This window comes from Alligator sinensis, unplaced genomic scaffold (assembly GCF_000455745.1).
Source record: "Alligator sinensis unplaced genomic scaffold, ASM45574v1 scaffold499_1, whole genome shotgun sequence".
In the NCBI taxonomy this organism is placed as follows: Eukaryota; Metazoa; Chordata; order Crocodylia; family Alligatoridae; genus Alligator; species Alligator sinensis.
In genome coordinates this window covers 1,367,677-1,388,575 of record NW_005841864.1, presented here as the reverse complement: position 1 = coordinate 1,388,575, position 20,899 = coordinate 1,367,677, and the positions used below count along the sequence as shown (strand labels likewise).

At 45.9% G+C, this 20,899-nt stretch overlaps 1 protein-coding gene across 1 annotated transcript in view; it reads left to right on the top strand.

The window, feature by feature from the left end:
• The window catches only part of RIMS1 (regulating synaptic membrane exocytosis 1), a 368,530-nt gene that overhangs the window by 25,178 nt on the left and 322,453 nt on the right, over positions 1–20,899 (top strand). The window lies entirely within an intron of this gene.

Genomic DNA, 20,899 nt, shown 5'->3' with positions numbered 1-20,899 from the left:
GTGCCTATGAGCAGTGATATAGGTTGCACATTTAGGTAAAAGTTGTTTAGGGATTGGCTATAAGCAGCAAATAGTGTAACTTGCACTTATTTGCTATTCTTTGAGAAATTATAATGTGTATATTTTACCATCTAAGCAACTGTATGGGCACCATGTTCATTTTTTCCCTATAATGCCCTTTATGCCGACCTAACATAATTTATGCAACAAAAAACACTGGGCACATATAAGATCCACTCAGTCCTTCCTGCTAGCTCTTGCTAGTCGCCTCTAATTCTTATGGATAATTTGGGAAAAGTCAGGGCTTCCTAAAGTTGGCAACTTCCCATAGGTGCAAACAAAGGTCAACTTCCTTCTCCTATGCCAAGAAATTCTTGATATTAGTAATTTATGTGACATTATTCTTTCTTGAGGCAACTGTATGGCTTGTGGGGGTACAGATTTTTGTTTGACTGTATGCAGTAAGCTGACCAGTCTCCTAAATATGTTGACCTTCTGCTAAGCTGATATAGCTAGCCTTTTGTAGCCCACAAGCTTGAAGGCTGTGAATATTTTTCTGCTAAACAGAGCACAGTCTGTTTCACTTTTGTCTGATAACAAAAAAGGTTAAAGATGAAAGTCGGCAAGGAAAAGCCACATTACTAAAAGTTTCAATAATTCACTATTAAATCCTAATATTTCATTTTCGTTTAGCATTATAAGTTACTTTTTCCATTCAATTAATAATATTCCTTGAACTATAAAGACCAGTTTAATTTTAAACTCTTTCAGATATAAAAAAAAATGAAGCTTAAAACTTGCAATTCAGTATCCTCAGCAGAGCACCAAGGTCCCACTAAGTTACTCAACCTACACTTGTTTACCTTTGCTGAGGATACATTCCACTGTATGCCGTTGTAAGCATATCACAGCTGCTGAATGTATAAGATTACCATGATGGACAAAGCCTAGGAAACATATTTAATCATGAGGGGATTTCCTTCCTCAGATTCTTGTTGATTAAAACTGTAAAGAAAACTCTTCGACTAGGGACAGCCATTACACACAAACTGGTTTAAGTGATCAGAGACCGGTTTAAACCTGTAACAGAACAGACATTCAGTACACATAAACCAGTTTGAAAATGGCTGAAACCGGTTTGAGATAAACCTGTTTGAATCCAGTATCAGACTTAACTGATGTGGGTCAAACTGGTTTGTGCAATGTCTGTCCCAGACCCCTTCCTGGTTTAAGTTAAACATGAATCCTGGCATGCTTTCTGGGCTGGGCTCTCTGCTCCATAGCAGTGCTGGCCCCACCCCTCTGCTCCTTGGCTGGAGCTGCAGCAGAGACTTCAGGCATCTGCCTGGCTTTCTCCTGCTCCTCCTCCACCCCTCACCACTCCCTGCTCAAGCAGGTATTCCTCCCTCCCCTCTGCCTTACACAGACTCCACTCAGCATTAGCTAGCATACCACATGCTGGCTACAGTCCGTGCTGTGGGAGATGGGAGAAAGGCAGAAAGGACAGTGCATGCTTTGGGCTTTTTGGAGCCAATCAACATGTAGCTGGTAATGTCCCTCTGTTTCTTCCTTGAAAAGGTTGTTTAAGAAGAGCTTGAACTAATGAGAGGGGCTTTTGTTATGTTTGAGCTGATAAATGCTAACCACTCCCTGTATAACTCCCTGATGTGTAACTACATGCTTTGTTATCAACAACAAGGGGCGGGGGGGGGGGGGGGCTTCCCTAATCAGAGCATCCTGCTAGGGCCTGACCACAGCCCCCCTCAGCTCAGCATTGTAAAACGGAAGCGGGGAGAGCTGCTCTAGTTCCCTTCCAGGTTCTAGCTTGAGCCACTGCAGGCATGTTCCTGCATTTCTTCAGTCAAGAGGTGATGTCTCTACAGTTACAAACCACTTCAGCCTAGTCGGGTTAAACTGAACTGCAAAGATTTAATCAATTCAGGCTCTGGCTTTTTGAATGTCTGTCTCTAGCCTTTGTGTTCTTCTGTAGAGCTGGTTGCCATTCATGGCAGTTAATCTTAGCATGGATCTTAGATATTTTTCCTAAAAGGATAAAAGAGCATGTGAAATCCTGAGCAAGCTCTTAACATCTTTGTTATGACAACAGTATCTGCAGATGTATGGTTCAGTACACTTTCCTTTAATACCCATGACTAATTTCTGCTGGTAAGAAGTACCTTGGAAAATATGCATGCTTGATAGGTAGTTGCTTGATAAACATTGTAGTGAGAAGTCCAGTTTATGAAAAAGTTATAGCAGAAACTTAGAAAAAATCTTTCTCTCATTTTCCAATTTAGATGACGTGAACTAATAAATGAACACAAGGCACTTGCAATTCATGCATAGTAAGGAGCATATCAAAGAACTGGATAAGGTACAGAGAAAGGCAATAGGATAATTAGTGGTATGAAGAGGACTTAAAGAAGCTAGTCCTATTTAGTTTAGAAAAGATATGCTTAAGGGGCACATGATAAGGGTTTACAAAATGCTAACTGGTGATTTATTATTTACTCCCTCTTGCAGTACAAGAACTAGGGGTCATAAAATGAAACTAGTAGGTAGTAAATTTAAAACTAACAAAAGAGTTTTTTCACACCGTGTATAATTAAAACATGGAACTCATTGCCACACGAGGTTGTGGAGGTTGACAGTTTAGCCAAATTTAAAATGGGATTAAGCAAATTCTTGGTGGAAAGGCGCATCAGTAACTAGAGGAAGGGGCACAGCCTGTGTATCAGAACTTTCTGGACCTTAAGGCTAGGGACAGAAGTTACACATAAAATGGTTTAAGTGATCAGAAACTGGTTTAAACCTGTAACAAAACATAAGTTCAGTGCACATAAACCAGTTTAAAAATGGCCAGAACTGGTTTAAGATAAACCTTGAATGTAGTATCAGACTTAACTGATTTAGATCAAACCAGTTTATGGAACTTCTGTCCCATACACCTTTCTTCTTTACGTTAAATCAGAGTCCCCCAGCATCCTGGCATGCTTTTCAGCCCTGGACTGGGCTGTGCTGTCTGCTGCAAACAGCAGGGCTGGCCCCGCTCCTCTGCTCTTTAGCCAGAGCAAGGGCAGGGATGTGGCCAGATGTTGGCTGGCCTGGCCTACTAAGGCTAAGGGGGCAGCGAGTGGGTTTATTCCCTCTTCCCCCCCTCTCCTCCCAGGGACCATAGTCAGGGTCTGTTTGGCCAGGCAGAGCAGCCCCTGTCAGAGTAACTCCCACTTTGCCGCTACAGCAGCAGGGGCAGGGGCATGGCCAGAGCTGTGGGGCATTGCCCCACCATCTGCCTGCCTCACCCACAGCTGAAGCTAGGGCTGCGGGGTGAAGCTGGGCCAGCCTACGGGCACTGCTGAGGGTGGGTGTGGAGGGGCCAGGGCCCTTCCCAGCCAGCTGCAGCTCGGACCAGGGCCACAAGAGCTGTATGGCCGCATTGCTCCTTGCACCTGGGCCAGGTGGGTCTGTCATGGAGCCGCAGCCAGCTGGGAAGGGGCCGGACTGGGCTGGGTCACAGGGGCAGAGCCCTTCTCAGCTGGCTGTGGCTCCATGACCATGACCGTGTTGCAGCTGGCTGAGCAGCGGCATGAGGGCCATGTCTCCACAGCTGTTGGAAGGCACCTTGGCCGCCAGACTGTCTGTGCCTTCGGCTGCCAAGGCAGCTTGGAGGCACCAGTGGACCCGGAGCCTGGCAGCTGCCCACCGCAGGGAGTCATGTGCCCACAGCTGCAACTGCCATGCCCCCTGGCAGCATGCAGCCCGCTGTAGCTCTACCAGAAGCTGCAATGGTAGCCGGGGCCGGTGGGGCTGTTCTGCCTCCCTTGCCTCCAGCTGCCACTGCTGCTGCCACCCTGCCCCTGCTGCGCAGCTCTGGGTGGGCAGGCAGAAAGCTTCAGCCCAGCAGCTTCTGCCCAGCACATGGAGCTCTGGCTCCAGCTTTTGGCTGCCTTCCATCCCCACTGCCCACCCAGCGGAATGAGCAGCCCCTGTGGACAGGAGGAGTAGATGGAAGACAGCTGGGAGCTGGAGCCAGATCTTCGTGCACTGGGCAGAAGCCAGTGGGCCAAAGCCCCACCCCCTCACTTTGACACCACTGCTGCTTAGAATGATGCAGCAGGGGCAGGAGTGGAGGGAGGAGATGGAGCAGCTGGTGGGAAGGGTAGCACAGCAGCACCTCGTGAACAGTCCACCCCAAAGCTGTGTGCTGGCTGGGGCTGGCAGAGCTGTTCTGTTTCTGGCAGAGCTGTTCTGCTTCCCTCACCTCCAGCTGCTGCTCCTGCTCCTGCTCCTGCTGCGCTGCACCATGCTGCTCCGGGCAGGTGGAAGCTTCAGCCCAGTGGCTTCTGCCCATCCTGGCTGCCTTCCATCACTCCGCCCACCTTCAGAGGCTGATCATTGTGCTGGCTGGGCAGAGGGGATGGAAGGCAGAAGTCAACAGGCTGAAGCTTCCTGCCTGCCTACAAGTACAGCAAAGCAGGGGCAGGACTGGCAGCAGCAGTGGCAGCTGGAGGTGAGGGAAGCAGAACAGCTCTGCCAGCCCCAGCTGGTGTGGCGCTTGTGGTGTGACTGCAGCTGGCTGTGTGCTGCACAGTGAGGGACAGAGGGTGCGGCAGTGGTGGTGGTGGGCATAGGAGCCCCCATGGTGGGTGGCTGCCAGGCTTCGGGCCTGCCAGTGCCTCTGAGCTGTCCCAGGCAGCTGCAGGCATGGCCAATCCAGCTGCCAAGGCACCCATTTCCAGCTGCAGCAGTTTGGCCTCCACACTGCTGCCTGGCCAGCCACCATCCATGCTGCCTGGCCAGGCTCTCATGGAGCCACAGCTATCTGGAAAGGGCCCTGTCCGCGTGGCCCTGCCTGGGCTGGCTGCACTGGGCCCTTCCTAGTTGGCTGCAGCTCTATGAAACCTCCACCCAGCCTGGGCACAGGGAGCCTGAGCCAATGCACCTGCACAGCTCATGTGGCCCCAGCCTGAGCCACAGTCCACTGGGAAGAGCCTGGCTCCTGTAGCCCAGCTCAGGCTGGCTCCTTTCCGTCCACCCTCTGCAGTGCCCATAGGCTGACCTGGCTTAGCTCCACAGCCCCAGCTTTAGCCCCACAGTGCCAGTCTCAGCCACAGGCTGATGGTGGGGCCATACCAGGCAGCTCTGGTGAGGTCCCCCGCTGCGTGAGCTGCCAGCAGTGGGGAAAGGTGGGCAGGCCCCAGCTGGGGTCCCCGTGCCCATACCCTGAAGACGAGACAAAGGAGTTTAATCCCCCTCCCTGCCCCACTTCACCTGAAGCATTGCCTGCCCCCCCTCCACCCCTGGGGACAAGTTTGGCAAGGGCTGCTTCCTCCCTCCCCCTCCAGTCATACCCAGGATGGGGTGTTAAACCCCTCCTCAATCACATTTAGCAGCCTGGAATGGGAGGGGGGGCTGGCCCCCCAGGTCAACTTCCCTCCAGCCTTGCAGCTGCTGCAGAATGGAAGCCTGAGTCACTGCATGTGCCTGCATTTCCAGAATCAACAGTGAATGTCCGTACACTTGCAAATCAGTTCAGTCTACATAGGTTAAAGTAATCTGCAAAGATTGAATCAATTCAGGCTTGGCTTTCTGATTGTCTGTCCCTAGCCTAAATGCTGGAGGCTGCAAGTGGGAAAGGAATAAGGGAAAAACCCTGGTTATACCCTGTTCATTCTCCCTTTTATCATCTACCCTCTGCCACTGTGGGTGCATCTACAGCTGCAATTAATGTAACGTGATAAACTCTGGTGCAGTTCATGCTGGAGAAGACTGCTCCTGGGCGCAGCATCTACACATTCACCTGAGACTGCAGCATTTTGCGTCAGGGTGGAACAGTCCTGGGTGGCAGGAGGTATGGAGTGGGGTCAGCCCCAGGCTCTGGGTGGCGGTAGCAGGTGACAAGAGGGGCTGGTTGGGGTACGCGGGTGCTAAAGTATGGGGCCAAGCAGCAGGCAGCCCCTATACGTTAGCACCCTTGTGTCCCAGCAAGTCCCTGTCACCACTTATGTGTGTGTTGCAGTGGAGTAATTACTCCACTGTAGGATAGTAGTGTTTCAGACAGTACTGTCCTATGGCAGAGTTAATTTACCATGCCCTAATACCAGTGCACGTGTAGAGTATGACACTTAACTGAGGAACTAATTAGTCCACTGCAGTAAAGTGCATATGTAGATTCATGCACCCTATGTGACACAGGATCCTGGGCATGATGGACCTATTGTCTGACCCAGTGGGTGCATCTACATATTCAGTAATGCACTTTCAGTAATGCACATTTAATCTAGTACAGGTTTCCCTTGCTTTATGGAGGTTTTGTATATGCAAATTTGCTCTTATGCGATGACCCTTTTTAAACCAAAATTTGGTTATATGTGAGCCATCTCCTTATGTGATTAGTGTGGGGGAAGCCCACAGGCAGTTGCTTTGTTCAGTGCATTGTGGGAGTGATGCACACCAAAATATAGTCTCCTGTGTGGATCTGTGCTCCTCACTCATTGTCTGACACACGTTTCTGTAGTTGCCATCCTATGATAGTGCCTTGTGCTTGTGTGTACTGTCTGCTGTTGGTGAGTACCAAAATTGTCTTGTAAAAGTGGTAGAAATGGGTTTGGAGGTCAGTACAGTCGAGGTCTTGAAATGTATTCCTACTTGTTACATTGTAAAGTGTGTTCCCTTTATGTGAATTCGAGTTATGTGCCATTTTCCAGGAACACGTGTACAGCATAAAGTGAGGGAAACCTGTACCTCCATTGTGAGGTACTAGAAAAATGCACATTAGGCTACTTTAAGGTGTATTAGCTGAAGAGCATAGTTTTTTGGAACACTTTAATGCACATTAAAATAGGCATTAAAGTGCACGTGTAGACACACCTAGTGTATGTAACATGAAAAGTGAACATCACATTCAAGAATTTTAAAAAATACAGAAATCTTTTATTTTCAGCCTGCTGCCCTGCTATCTTTAGGGGTGACTACGTGTAGTAAATATTGTAGGTGATTCACAAAGGTGATTGTACAGTTATATACAGGGATCCTGGCTTTCTCTGATAAAAAGTTGCAAATTTTGATTAAAAATCACGAAATCTCTGATAAAAACACCAAAATCTGCGATTAAAATGAAACACCATTATCTATCTATCTATCTATCTATAATAGGTATCAATTGACCACAATGTTTTATTGATATATTTACAATTTTAAATCAATTTGGGAGCCTATCAGTGCCTCAATCACTATAATAAAATAAATTCTAAATACCTATACATTTTGGTATTGAATTTGGGTTTTTTATCATGGAAAATCAGAGGCCCCCTACCAACTTTGCTCACCAAGATGCAGGTCCAGGCCCCTCACTCCCCACCCACAGCCCTCCCAGCCCTACCGGTGCTCCTCATTCCCCAACCACAGCCCTCTGGCCCTGCTGGTTCCCCTTGTCCCCCACCCACAGCCCTCTGCCCGGCCAGAGGGGGCCCTAAACTGCTAGGGCTATGGGGCCAGGACCCAGGTCCACAGCCCCCTGCCCAGCAGCAGCACCCAAGCCATGTCTGCTGCCCATGGGAGACGGTGGCAACTGTAGTGGAGCTGAGTGCAGATCCCAGCTCTCCCTCCTCTGTGGGTGGCATAGCTGGAGTGTATCCCATGGGGGGAGGCTGGAGTGGGCTGCCCACTGTGGGTTTGGGCTCCCTGCCCCACTGCCCTTCTCCTGGGGCCTCTCTGGTCCAGTGGGCAGGATCTGGCAGGGCAGAGCAAGGCTGGGTGGGGAAGCTCCATGCCACCATGGCAAGGAGCCCCCTGCCTGCCTGGAGGCAGCTGTGCAGAGCTGATGCCAGGCAAGCAGGGGGTGCTTTGCCTTGGCAGCTCAGAGCTTGCAGTGGCAACAGTGAGCTTCCTTGCCCAGCCGCATTCTGGCCTGCTGCACCAGGTGCTGCCCACTGGGCTGTGGAGGCCCTGTGGGAAGGGCAGCTGGGACGGGAGCTTGAGCCTCCAGCAGGCAGGTCACATCCGTCCCTGCCCCATGCATAGATCTGGGGGGCACATGTCCCCTCTGCCCCCACAAGAGTGTGTGCAGAGGCAGGGAACCAGACCCATTACCCTCTCTCCTCATGATGAGCCACCCACGGCCCTGCCCTGGGCTCCAAGCCCCACACACTGCCCAGCTGCGCAGTAGTCTGAGTCCCAGCCCCTCCTTCCCTCCCTTCCTATGGGGGTCTCAATTTTACCCTTTCCTTCCCTGGCTAGACTTTCCTGCGGGAGCTGCTTGCCAGGTTGGCTGGCAGCCATGTGCATGTACATGGCGTCCCCTACCTGACTACCCTCCTTCTGTTCCCCCCTACCTCTTGCAGTTCTTTTTTCCTTTCTAGACTGTTTTGTAGGAATAGAGAGAAGATGAAAAGAAGGGAGGAACTGACACATTTTGCACAAAGGCAGGACTGAGCAGTTACCCGGGAATGCTACGTTCTTTCTTCATGTGAAAACAATGATAACTATTTAGTCTTCCCCTCAGTTTCTCTATAATTTAGAGAACATTATAGATATGGCCGTGGGCTGTGAAATATTTTTTGGCAGAATCCTAGATTTAGCCCTATCTGACATTTGATGAGCCAGATTTGTCTTTTCTTGGTAGTCCCAAAGCAAATAAAAAAGATGTAAGCCCCCTTCTTCAGGGAACCATCACTTCTTTGCAGTCAAAGGGTTTTCTCCCAAGCGTTTGTCTAGTTTCAGTTCCTTAGAACAGGAATGACCATTAATATTCTTTGTATATCCAAAAAAATGTTCAAAAACACAGGATGGTTCTTCGCACAAACTTGTTTTGCAAAACACACATAATCTCTCTTTCATTTAAGAGGGATATCTTCTGAGCCTTTTTCACAATCATAGAGCAGGTACACTTTGTGTCTGCATACAGCCTTCAAGGTCTGTAGATCAGAAAATTTTGGGGGACTGTTGTCTATTTCATTCTGTTTTGCATTTCAAGGCCAAGTCTGGATGGCATAGAGCCTGTAATTTAGAGGATTCTAAGGGTGCTGTTACCTTTAAAACATAATAAATCTGTGCAATGTTATGTCATCATAAAGTGAGACTAGTTTCAGAACAGTCATAGGCTGAGACTTAATGCTAAAGTGACTATACATCCTGGATTAGCTTGGACAGTCCTGGATTTCAAAGGCTGGCCCCGCTGGCCAGTCAAAATTAAAGCATGTATCTGGGGTGCAGGGTGCAGAGCATCAGGAGCTGTGAAATAGGAAACCCTAGCAGACAGCAAAATTGCCATTAACACTAATTGTTACTTCACAGGTGATTGTTAACACTTGTGAAGTAAAGAAAAATGGGTCATTAATGGGCTATTGATTCCTTGCAGTGGGGGTGGGGGACAGCGTCCCGGATTTCACATTGTCCCATATGGTTAGGGTGACCATATGTCCTGGTTTATCTGGGACTGTTCCAGATTTCAGAAGTTGATCCTGGCTGGCTGCTGAGAATTATAATTCCATGGTGTCCTGGAAACACAGCAGTGTGGGGCGCAGTCTGTCCAGGAGTTGGATCAGTGCAGAGCGCTTTGCAGGTGGGCAAGCAGGCACCATTGCCTGTCTGGCATACAGCCCTGCCCCTGCCAACTTGTGGGAGTGCAGGGGACAGGTAGGGGAGGGCAGGGCAGGGCAGTGTACCAGATTTCCCAGATGATGTCCTAGATTTTTGGCATTTCCATATGGTCACTCTACATATGGTCACCCTACTTAATGCCATCTCATATCTGCAGAACTGCGATTTGCCACTAGAAGACCTAGCAAGCAGGGGTGTGGGCAGTGGCCTGGACTCTATCTCCCCTTTGGGGTGAGAGAGGAGAAGGGAAGGTGGTATGTAATGCAAAGGCAGCAAAAACACCATGGGGGCTGTGGCTTCCCTCACTACAATCAGAATTCAGCTAGAGCTGTGGGCGGTAGGAAGAAAGTCTTGGGAGGAAAAGAAAACACGTTTGAAGTGAATAGGCAGGAGAAGTAAAGAGAAAAGAGTGAAAAAAGGAATTTTTAAAAAAGGGACCAAAACCTTACATGTGTTTAGTGAATTGGGTTAGCGTTCAAGTGGAAGCGTTGGTTTAGTAATCACACCAGGACAGAATGGAGACTCAGTAGGCTCCCTGCATGCCACACCAGGGCAAGAGTTGGGTTAGCACTTGCAACAAGGTGGAGTTGAGACCCAGCAGGCTCATTTCATGCTTACCATACCAGGGCAGAGCTGAGACTAAGCTAGCTTGGTGCATGCCAGATCAGGGAGAGCTGAGACCCAGAGGGTCTCATTTGTGCTAGTTCCCACTTGAAATTTGCAGTGTTTAAAAACATAATACACATGGTTTTGGTTTTGGCTTCCTGAGGCCGTTTCTCTTCCCATGCACTGTTGCATTAGTGGAGACAGTTTTTGTTTCGCATTGGCAGTGCTTAAAGTGAATGCCAGAGCATCTTCAGTGAGGAACCCTGACCCTACAATTCATTTCTCTATTTGAGCTGAATAAACTAGACCAGTGATGCTCAACCTTTTGGTCCTGCAGGCCAGATGAGTAGCGTGGGACTCATCTACAGGCCTAATTGGGCTCTGGGGCCAGGCATCACCATCCACAAGTCCAATTTCACTCCCTCCCATGCTCTGCGTGCTGGGATTTGGTTCTGGAGGCCAGGCATTTCCTGCACTCAGCCCACCATACCAGAATTGGACCCTGGGGCCTAGCTCCATTCCTGCCAGGCCCTCTACACTATGATTGGGGGCCAAATCCAGTGTGCAAGACCCAGGGCTTCCCATGGATCTGGAGATTTAGGAGCAGGGAAGTGGTACTACCTCTCCCCCACCACCTGTGGAGAACCCCATGGGCTAGATGACATGGCGCTATGAGCCAGATATGGCCAGTGGGCTGGAGGTTGAGCACCCCTGAATTGGACCATTAGACCATTCTTTGACTTTCTAGGCATGGTGTGGTACTCATCTGTTCTCTTAGGGCTTTTTGTGTGTGGGCATTGTGGACTACTTTTGTAACTTGATTTTATAGAGTCTATAGCTATTTGCCATCAGGCCAATTTATTTATTAGTTTTTAACATTAATCTTTAAGTTTGCAATGGGACTAATATAATAGGCATTCTTTAAAAAACATGGTAAAAATATATTTTACTAGCAAATTGCCCATCAAGCATGATGGTGGGGGGGGGCAGGCACAGAGGCCTGTGTAACCCCCCGCCCTCCAGCCTCGTGTTGGGATCTGGCTTCCCTCCCTTTCCCACCTGCCACTTTGGGCTTGGGCTTGTTCCCCCTCTCTCTTCTGTCATTTTGGTTCCTGTTCTCCCCTGCTACTTTGGATGTGGGCCTATGTGCCCCCCCAGCTCCCTGCATCCCAGGAAAGTGGGGGAGGAGGGGAGCTTGCATGTACCAGCAGCCAACGCTGCTGTGCGCAGCCATCACTAACCCCCCTAGTCCCTTCCTGCTCCCCTCCCTTCTTCCCCCACTTCCTTCCTCCCCTCCTCCGCCTCCCTGCTGGCTGTTGTTGCGGGGGCCCGCTCTGGTCCCTGGATCCAAGGAGCAGGGCTGGGGGGGAGGTTGGTGAGGCCAGCACTGCGCCGCCAGCACCCCACCCTGCTGTAGGCTCCAAGGAGCAGGGCATCGGGGGGGCAGCAGCTCTGACCTTGCCCACCCACCACCCCATCCCCTTCATCATGGCGGTGCTCTGGTTCCCACCATCCCCCTCTGCCTCCAAGGAACAGGGCTGTGGGGGTGGAGGCACACTGTCCCTGCTATTGTGGTGGTGCTCCGCCATATGTCTCAGTCTGCTGGAGCACTCTGATTGGCTGCCGAGACAACCATTCAGAGTGCGAATAAAGCATTACAGACAGACAGACAGACTAAGGCTTTTATAACATTAGAATATTGTACAGTGTGCACTGTTTCTACAATAATATTTTTAAAAGCATTTATGCAAAAGTCTAAAAATAACTCTAATGAAACATGTAGTTTTGGGTCAGTTGCTTATGCTGTCATGTTTATAATAAAGCAATAATAATATTCTCTTACACAACACTTCTCTTTCACAGAGTCCAAAAGGCTTTACAAATTGCATTTTGCAGATGGGAAAGATAAGGCATGGGGAAGAGAAGTGACTTAGTCAAGTTTAGCAAATCAGGGGCCAGAGCTAGGAGGTGAATCTGCACCTCTTGGGTGTATCTAGATGAGCGTGGACATGTGGTATGCAGCGCTGCCGGCCCATCTGTGGCACTGGAAATGCCACACATGCAGGAATTCCCTGTATTGCTAATTTGCAGTGCAAGGACATTTTTTTGACACAGGGAGATCCCAATGACAAAAACACCCACACCTTAAAAAATCAGGGCAGTGCATGAGGCGGCAGCATGTGCTGCTGGAAACTGGAGCCTGGCTGCCTGGAGCCACACTTCAGCTGCTGTCCAGGCTCCATGATGCCAGATTGCCATGGCTGCAGCCCCCAGAGGCCCTCAGGACGCCAGATAAGGCTTCTGGGGTCAACCCAGGTGCTGACCCCAACCTCTCCTACTTCATTTGGGGCAATGTACCACATGCCAGAACACATGTGCATGGGCATTTCCTGGGGACAAGCAGCAGTGTTACATCTTGTGCTGTTGTTGTCTGTCTCTGGGGAAACTCATGTTCCTGCTTGTGGGGATGCATCCCTTGAGTCCCAGTCTAATGGATTAACTATTTGGTTACCCTGTTTCCTGTTAATCCCTAATTATCTGTATAACAGACATTACATAATCCTGTTATTTTTATGGTCCTCTTCAAATGGTTGATAATGTAGAAAGGACATATACAGTTCCATAGCCTTAAAATTCCTCTTGTTCTGTTTAAAAAAACAGGTAGTACTTTTCCATATAGGCACTCTCTTATTAAATGGAATTCATTTTGCAATATTGGTGTAAAGTAATACTCCAGGGGTGTATACAGAGATATTAATGGAAATATTGTTTTTAAATAAAAAATTAGCCCTTGAAGAAGACAGATTTCCTGGCTACTGGGATAAGATAGTGTTATGAAATTCTATAGGTACTAAAACACCACAAACCTTGTCATCCTCTATGCTAAAGAGTTTACTTTTTTAAATTTTCTATCATTAGTACAAAGACAGCAGCATGTACATGTAAATTATTATAAAAAATAACCTCCTGCCCCCACCAAACTACTTTTACCATTTATCCTTATGGGGAGGACAAAGAGAAGGAATGAAAAACATGTTAGGTGCTAATCATGCTGCTTAATACTCTTCTGGGAAGGTGTTCAAGTACTTTCGTGGTGAGGGTAGCTTAATTCATAGATTCATAGATGTTAGGGTCGGAAGGGACCTCAATAGATCATCGAGTCCGACCCCCTGCATAGGCAGGAAAGAGAGCTGGGTTTAGATGACCCCAGCTAGATGCCTGTCTAACCTCCTCTTGAAGACCCCCAGGGTAGGGGAGAGCACCATCTCCCTTGGGAGCCCATTCCAGACCTTGGCCACTCTAACTGTGAAGAAGTTCTTCCTAATGTCCAGTCTAAATCTGCTCTCTGCTAGCTTGTGGCCATTATTTCTTGTAACCCCCGGGGGTTCCTTTGGTGAATAAATCCTCCCCAATTCCCTTCTGTGCCCCCGTGATGAACTTATAGGCAGCCACAAGGTCGCCTCTCAACCTTCTCTTGTGGAGGCTAAAAAGGTCCAGGTTCTCTAGTCTCTCCTCGTAGAGCTTGGCCTGCAAGCCCTTAACCATATGAGTGGCCCTTCTCTGGACCCTCTCCAGGTTATCCACATCTCTCTTGAAGTGCGGTGCCCAGAATTGCACGCAGTACTCCAACTGCGGTCTGACCAGTGCCCAATAGAGGGGAAGTATCACCTCCTTGGATCTATTTGTCATGCATCTGCTGATGCATGATAAAGTGCCGTTAGCTTTTCTGATGGCTTCATCACACTGCTGACTCATGTTCATCTTGGAGTCCACTAGGACTCCTAGATCCCTTTCCGCTTCTGTGCCTCCAAGCAGGTCAGAACCTGAATACCTTAAGAACCTGAATACAACACAATAGGAAAAGGAAAAAGCACTCAGCACAGAACGTGTGTTGTCTACAACATAGACAATCCACATGTGCTGATGGTGGGGAGGCACAACTCCACCCGCCTCCCCACTCCACTGCTGCTGGGTGTTGGGTCCAGCTATGCTGCAACCTCATGTTCTGTCATTGGTGCAGAAATTGCGCTGCTGCCACCACCCCCGCTGCTGCTGGGCCCTGGCTTGAGCCAGGCTGCAGCCCTGTGCACTGCTGTCAACGCAGAAATCTGGGGGGGCATATGCCCCGCCATCCATCGCCAGTAGTTTACAATATAAATTCCAATGTGCGAGTATATTACTTGCAAGGGGCTACAGAGAAAACTCTTCATATGTAGCCATTTTACATTAAATTAACCTAATTTCTCTCTTATCAGTATTTTAAAACTGTGAATGGTAACTTAACTGACTGGCATGAGCGGGAAAATGTGGCAAGGTGGCATACCACTGAGGTCAGTTGTTGTCAATTATCCACATGTAAGTGATATCTGGGCTAAGTACAGACAGTCAAAAAGCCCGAGGTTGAATCAATTCAATCTTTCCAGGTTAATCTAAACTGCGTAATTTGAACTGATAAGCAAGTGAACAGACATTTAGTTTTGATTCTGGAAATGCAGCCACATGCCTGCAGTGGCTCAGGCTAGAAGCCAGGGGGGTGCTAGAGTACATCTCCCCTTCCTTGGCTGGAGCAGGCAGATTGGTCCAGGGCTAGCCTGCCCAACCTGCAAGGGTGGGGTTGTAGAGGGATGCTGGGGGATTGTGAGTTAACTTGAATCTGGAGGGGATCAGGGACAAAAGTTTAATTAACTGATTTAACTCAGTTAAGTCTGATACAAGATTCATCAGGGTTTATCTTAAGCTGTTCTTAGCCATTTTGAAAGTGGTTTATGTGCCCTGAATTTCTGTTGTGTTACAGATTTGAACCCGTTTCCAATCACTTATACAGGTTTATGTATAATTTCCCTAGCATTACTTATTTTGAATATATGACAGAAGGAAAGGTGATTTACATGCTTTTATTAGGTCTTAAAACATAAATGTTAATCAAATACATAGGACTCAAAGGCTACATCTCTACCTGACCCCCTTTTTCTGAACAAAATGGGGAGGCTCTCTGCTCCTTTTTCAGTGTGCTGGCTCCTATGCGTGGGCCTTACAGAATCTGGCTCCCAAATTTTTGGAGGGGCACTTCTGAGGATTAAACTGTTGTGTATTTTATGGTTAAGAAAGCATAAAAAGGGAAATATAATTCACAAGAAACACAACTGCATTGCCAGTGTCAAAATACTTTTTGTTATTCTAGGGAGATGCAGTCATCTATGGTTTACTTTGATTTCAATATATACATGAAAAGTTTCATAAAGCAGAGATCTGTTGTGCTAGTCTGATGAATGGAACAATGTAAGTTTAGTCATGGGTTGATGGCTGAGCTCTATTGACATCAGTGGGGCTTCATGCATGGTATAGAGTTTGTCTATCTCAGGGGCAGGCAATTATTTTGGACAGAGGGCCACTTAAGTTTTGGCGAGCTGTCAGGTGCCGCATAGGTAGCCTCACCCCTTGACTGTTGCCCTGTTCCCTGGTCACCACATTGAGACCGGAAGTCCTGTCCCCTAACCGCTGACCTTTGCCACCTGAAGTCCCTCCTCTTGCTGCCCCCCCCCCCCATACTCCTTTTGGGAGGTAGGTTGCCATCTTAGAACCAGAAAAAAACTAAATCAAATACCTAGTATAAGTCAAACACCTAGTATAATTTATTTTAATTTTATTACAAAAAATAATTCTCATGACTTGTGATTGTGTACTGTATATAGAAGGGATTGCATAATAACTCAAAAATAAAGTGTCACTTTTATATTATGTGTATGGTGGGGTGTGGGAGTGTGGGGGGGTTGTGAAAGGGTGTGGCTGTGTAGGGTGGCATAGGGTATGTTGGGGTGTATGCATATGTTGATGGGGGTTGTGGGAACAGGGTGTGAGGGAGGGTGGGGGGGTGTAGGGACACCCCACATGCTCCCCGCAAGGCGGAGAGGTCAGGGCGCTCATGCCTGGTGCAGGTACCTAGTGGGGCATGGCTCCAGTCAGCGCTGCATGGGGAGTGGGAGCAGAGCCTGCCATATTGCCAGGGCTTCACACCGCACACCTGCAGTGGGGAAGCCCCATGCGGGACTCCATGGAGAAGCAGGAGGTGGGGCTCCCTCCACTCTTGGCAGAGGACCTGTGCAGTAGGCAGCAGGGGAAGCAGCAGGCTGCAGTGCTGGGCTTCCCCTGCTGTGAGTGCTGGAGCTGCAGGTGCATAGCATGGAGCCCTGGCAATAGGGTGGGCTCTGCTCCCTCCTCCTGCACAGTGCTGGCCATAGCCATGCCCCATCAAATTTCTATGCTGGGCATGAGTGTCCTGACCAACCTGCCTGCTGCTGCTGCTGGCAGCTGGGGCTGCACGCCATGAGGGGAGAGTGTAGGAGGTCCCTACACCCCCCACCCTTGCACCCACACCCTGCCCAACTGAGCTCCACATTCCCACTACCCCTCTGGGCACAGGCTCTGTGCTTCACTCCCGCTTCCGCCCAACTGCAACTCAACCCCTCACCCCCCAGCCCCAACGCTTCCCTACCTGCTGCCCCGAGCAAGCATGTTCTGGCTGTAGCAGGAGCCTCTCATGGAAGCTGCTGGCTGGGCAGACCCCTTCTGCACAAGAGGGTGGGAGTGAGGACCAAAGGGTTTGTTGGGGGGTTGTACACGTGGGTGCCTCACTGTCACCCTCATGGACAGAAGGGCTGGGTGGCATGCAATTCATTGGAGGGGGCGGGTACCGGGCCAGATGAAGTGCCTGGCAGGCTGGATCCGGCTTGCGGGCTGTATTTTGCCCACCCCTGGTCTAGCTGAACAGATCTGTGTGCAGAATTGGGGTATGTGTAAAAATGACTTTTGTCTTTAAGTGGATGGAAGAAGATAAACAATAGAGTGTCAATATTGAAGATAAACAGATGTACATCTATCTATCAGACACTTCCCCCCGCCCCCCAAAAAAACAAACAAAAAACCAAAAACATTCACAGTTCATGTAATTCATGATGTGCACCTGCCAGTGTAGCTATTGGTGAATTTTCCAACACATTTTTTAAAAACTAATTTGCCCTTTTTTAAAAGTGCTTTTCAAAAGTAAAGGCACAGAACTATGCAGACAGGTCTAAAGTAACTGAACCAGACAAAAATCTGATCTTGTATATCTAATTCAAATAAAACTTGCATTGCCTTTAGAGGGAATTAATACCTCACAAGGGTCATGAATGTTCAAACCCTAAGTTTATATTCTCCTTAATAATGATCCTAATTTCCTCTTGCAGGTTGCATAGGTTAAAACATTGAAAAAAATCGAGCAGAATTTGAAACAGCCTTTATCTCGCTACTACTATTATAGTTTAGAAAAAATATAATGATAAGGCAGTATTTTTATTTTTGTCATTGAAAATGTGTGTTTTTGTTGTATATTATGGTTCTTTGTTACTTCATATGGGTACTTTCAAGTTGGAATTTCATGTTGTGTTAGTACAGGAAAACTGTTCCTTCCCGATATGGATCACGTTTGGCAGTGCCTGTAAGAGTAAGTGTGAGGCATATCTTTGTTTGTGAATGAAATACCCCACATTTCACAAGGGCAAGCATGGAGTCCTACTGCCTAAAGCATGCTTCCACTAAGCCTGTAAAGTTTTCTACCTGAATCTTTGGGAATCATTGACCCACCTGAGTTGAATCCTATGTGAGCGTTGTTGGGTTTGTAACATAGCTGTAAAACTTAGGGCTCTTTTGCTATGCTGTGAAAATGCACTTTCCCCCCAATTTCATTCATATAAACTTTTGGAATGAAGAGTACCCCTTAATACATACTCTTTGGTTCTAATAGCTCTATGCACATTAGGAATACTATCCCTTAGAAGTTTACAGAAAAAATATCTAATGGTTTCTTGAATGACCTACTCTAGTGCTGCATCAGAACTCACTAAAAAGAAAATGTTTTGCTAATGGTAGGTCAAAGTAATGTTGTCTCTCTCTATTTTCCTGATGCATTGCATGGAGGTTCAGAAGCCACGTTAGAGCACTGTAATCTTTCATCAGAGTGTTTGTTTGGTTGCCTAACATCTGTGGATTGTTAAAATAAGTTATTACACAGAACTGCTTTAGTTTAGATTAGTTTGGACCACATCCCAGTATATTCAATCAGGATATAATTCCTGCATGCTGCTAGATTGCTTGCTCCACATACTTCTCTAAAAATGTTTTTCAATATACAGATTTCTTACTGAAACTGTTATGTCACCTCAAGTCTTTTTTTTTTTCCTGCTAAGAAAATCTTTTGTTATTTTTCCTTTTGGACTGAATATAGCTCAAGGCAAACATAGCATTTAATAGCTAAATCCTGAAGAGAATCCTAAACAGAGATGGTAGTGTAGCTTCTATGTGAGTATAATGCAGATTTCCTTCATATGTAATCTGTGCTGCTTGGTGTGTATGCTGTGTCCGAATGCAGCTATGGGGAAATGTTTTATTTAATTTCACGTATAGTATTTCTCCCTTTTGTATTCTGTGTGTCTTATTCCTTAACTGTTACCACTTGTTTAAGTTTCATATTTTTGTCCATAACAACTAATTCTGATAGCCAAGCAAAATAAAATTAGGTAAGTTTATATTAGTAAATACAAAGAAAAGATTACTTTGGATTTTTTATTTTATAGGTATATTTAGATCTGATATATTAAATTAGGGATGATGTTGGTCATGGGCAATTACTGCCTTTTAATTTCTGCGATATTGTTAAAAATCAAGATTTCTTTTATTTAGCATTCAAATTTTCTTCTAAATATCTTGTGTTATAGTTTGATTAAAAGAATTACTCTCGCTAAAATAAAGGAACATTAAGGACTTTTTAAAACTATTTCATTTTAGTTTGAAATGTGTTAGTCTTTTCCTGACGTTGTACATGTACTGTACTGTACTATTTAAACTATTCTGGAATTTTAAAAATGCTTGTTCTTGTCAAGTTTTTCAGAACACCTTCATTGTATATTTTATTACTATTTTTGAGGGAGACTGAGTTTACTATGTGTGATCATACCTTTTTGATTAATGACTATACACCATTGAAACATGCACATTAGGCTAAAAACTGAATTAGATTGTATATGAACATTTAAAATGAGTTATTCCTAGTTGAGACTGTATGTTAACTTGTTGATTTTTCAAGATCACATATCTTTTCTGTCCTTCCATCCTGTTTCAAAATCAGAATCCCTAAGATGAAGAAGATATGGCATAATCTCATGAAAAGAAGATTTTTGTAATGTTTAGCATTTGTGGTAAATGGGAAGCTGTTGTGCTTATTATCCCACTGAGGCTTGTTATGCTTCTATTTTTGACACAGGACATGTTTGTGCAGCTATTGGAATAATTGTAACTTTTGATTAGAAGCTTTTTGAATTAATGAAAGCTATTTTAATGGCTATTTCATCATCTTCCTGAAAAGAGGAAAAATGAAAGCCTACTCATTGTTTAAAGACACAATGTAGATATGGCTGCGGGGAAAGATATTTGATCCCCCACCCTCAACCCCCTAACTAGAGTTCAGACACTGCTATAGAGGTTGTACACTTGTTAGTCCAGTTATATTCTTTAGAATATTAATGTATTTAGGACCTTCTTAATAATTATTAAGTATGTGCTATATAAAATGGCTGAAAATATTTTTCCTTTTATTGATGATATTCAAAGAAAGTTGATATTGTCATATCTGCAGTTTACCTACAGTTTATTTCCTATAAAATGGTTATTTTTCTTCAAATTTCTTATGTTTTAAATGTTCAGTGCATATCTGTCCCTTTACAGAAAATAATAGCTAAAATATGAAAAAAGAATAATCCTCTCAATATTAATTTACATTACTTTTCTTTTTTTATTATTATTTTCCATTGTTTTACTCTTCAATCTCTGCACTCAAGATTCTGGTTTTTGTCTTCTACCTATTTTAGCTTCCCTGACATCTCATTTTGAATTATCTTGCTCTTCTTTTTTTTTTCTCTAAAACTCCACTTCTTTTCCTAATAATTTTTTAACTTTAAATGCTCTCATTATTTTAACCTACAGTACAAACTAACCCCAATCTTTTTATAATCCTAAAGTGTAGGCTTGGGTTTTTTGTTGTTTTTTAGGGCCACTAGAAGGAAAAAAAGAAACCCTCTGTACAGAGAGGATTTAGTGGTGATATCCAGTGACTGGAACAGTTGCTCTTTTTTTTTTAGCTTAGAGATTTTATATATGATCATTTTTTGATTATGCAAATGTTTGGTCTTTTTATTTAATAAGATTTTCAGTCTTGTAAAGTACTATACTCATCTGTCCATTTCACTGTTGCATTTAGTCACGTAGCAGTAGATTTTTTTTTTTTAAGCTTCAGTCTTACATCATTGGTAAGTAGTTATGTTTGCCATAGCTGAAACTAGTCACTAGAATTCAGATGTTGATGTTATATTGTATAAAAAGAAAAGAACAAGGAGAAATACTGTAATAATGCCTGCTTCTTTTATAGTTTGCACTAATGTTGTGATTGAAATGGGACAGTTAATTGGCTTGAGCTTTATAATCCCAGTTTCAAGTTTATCTCATGACTGGGTAGTTCCATCCTGATGTTTCTTCCACATTAAAAGATTTTCTAAATTCTATTAAAAAAAATCTTCAGCCTTATTATAAATTACTCAAAGAGGCTCAGCACTGGGTTACTAGTGTTGTTGCAGGTCAAGATTGATGTATGTTGATATGACAT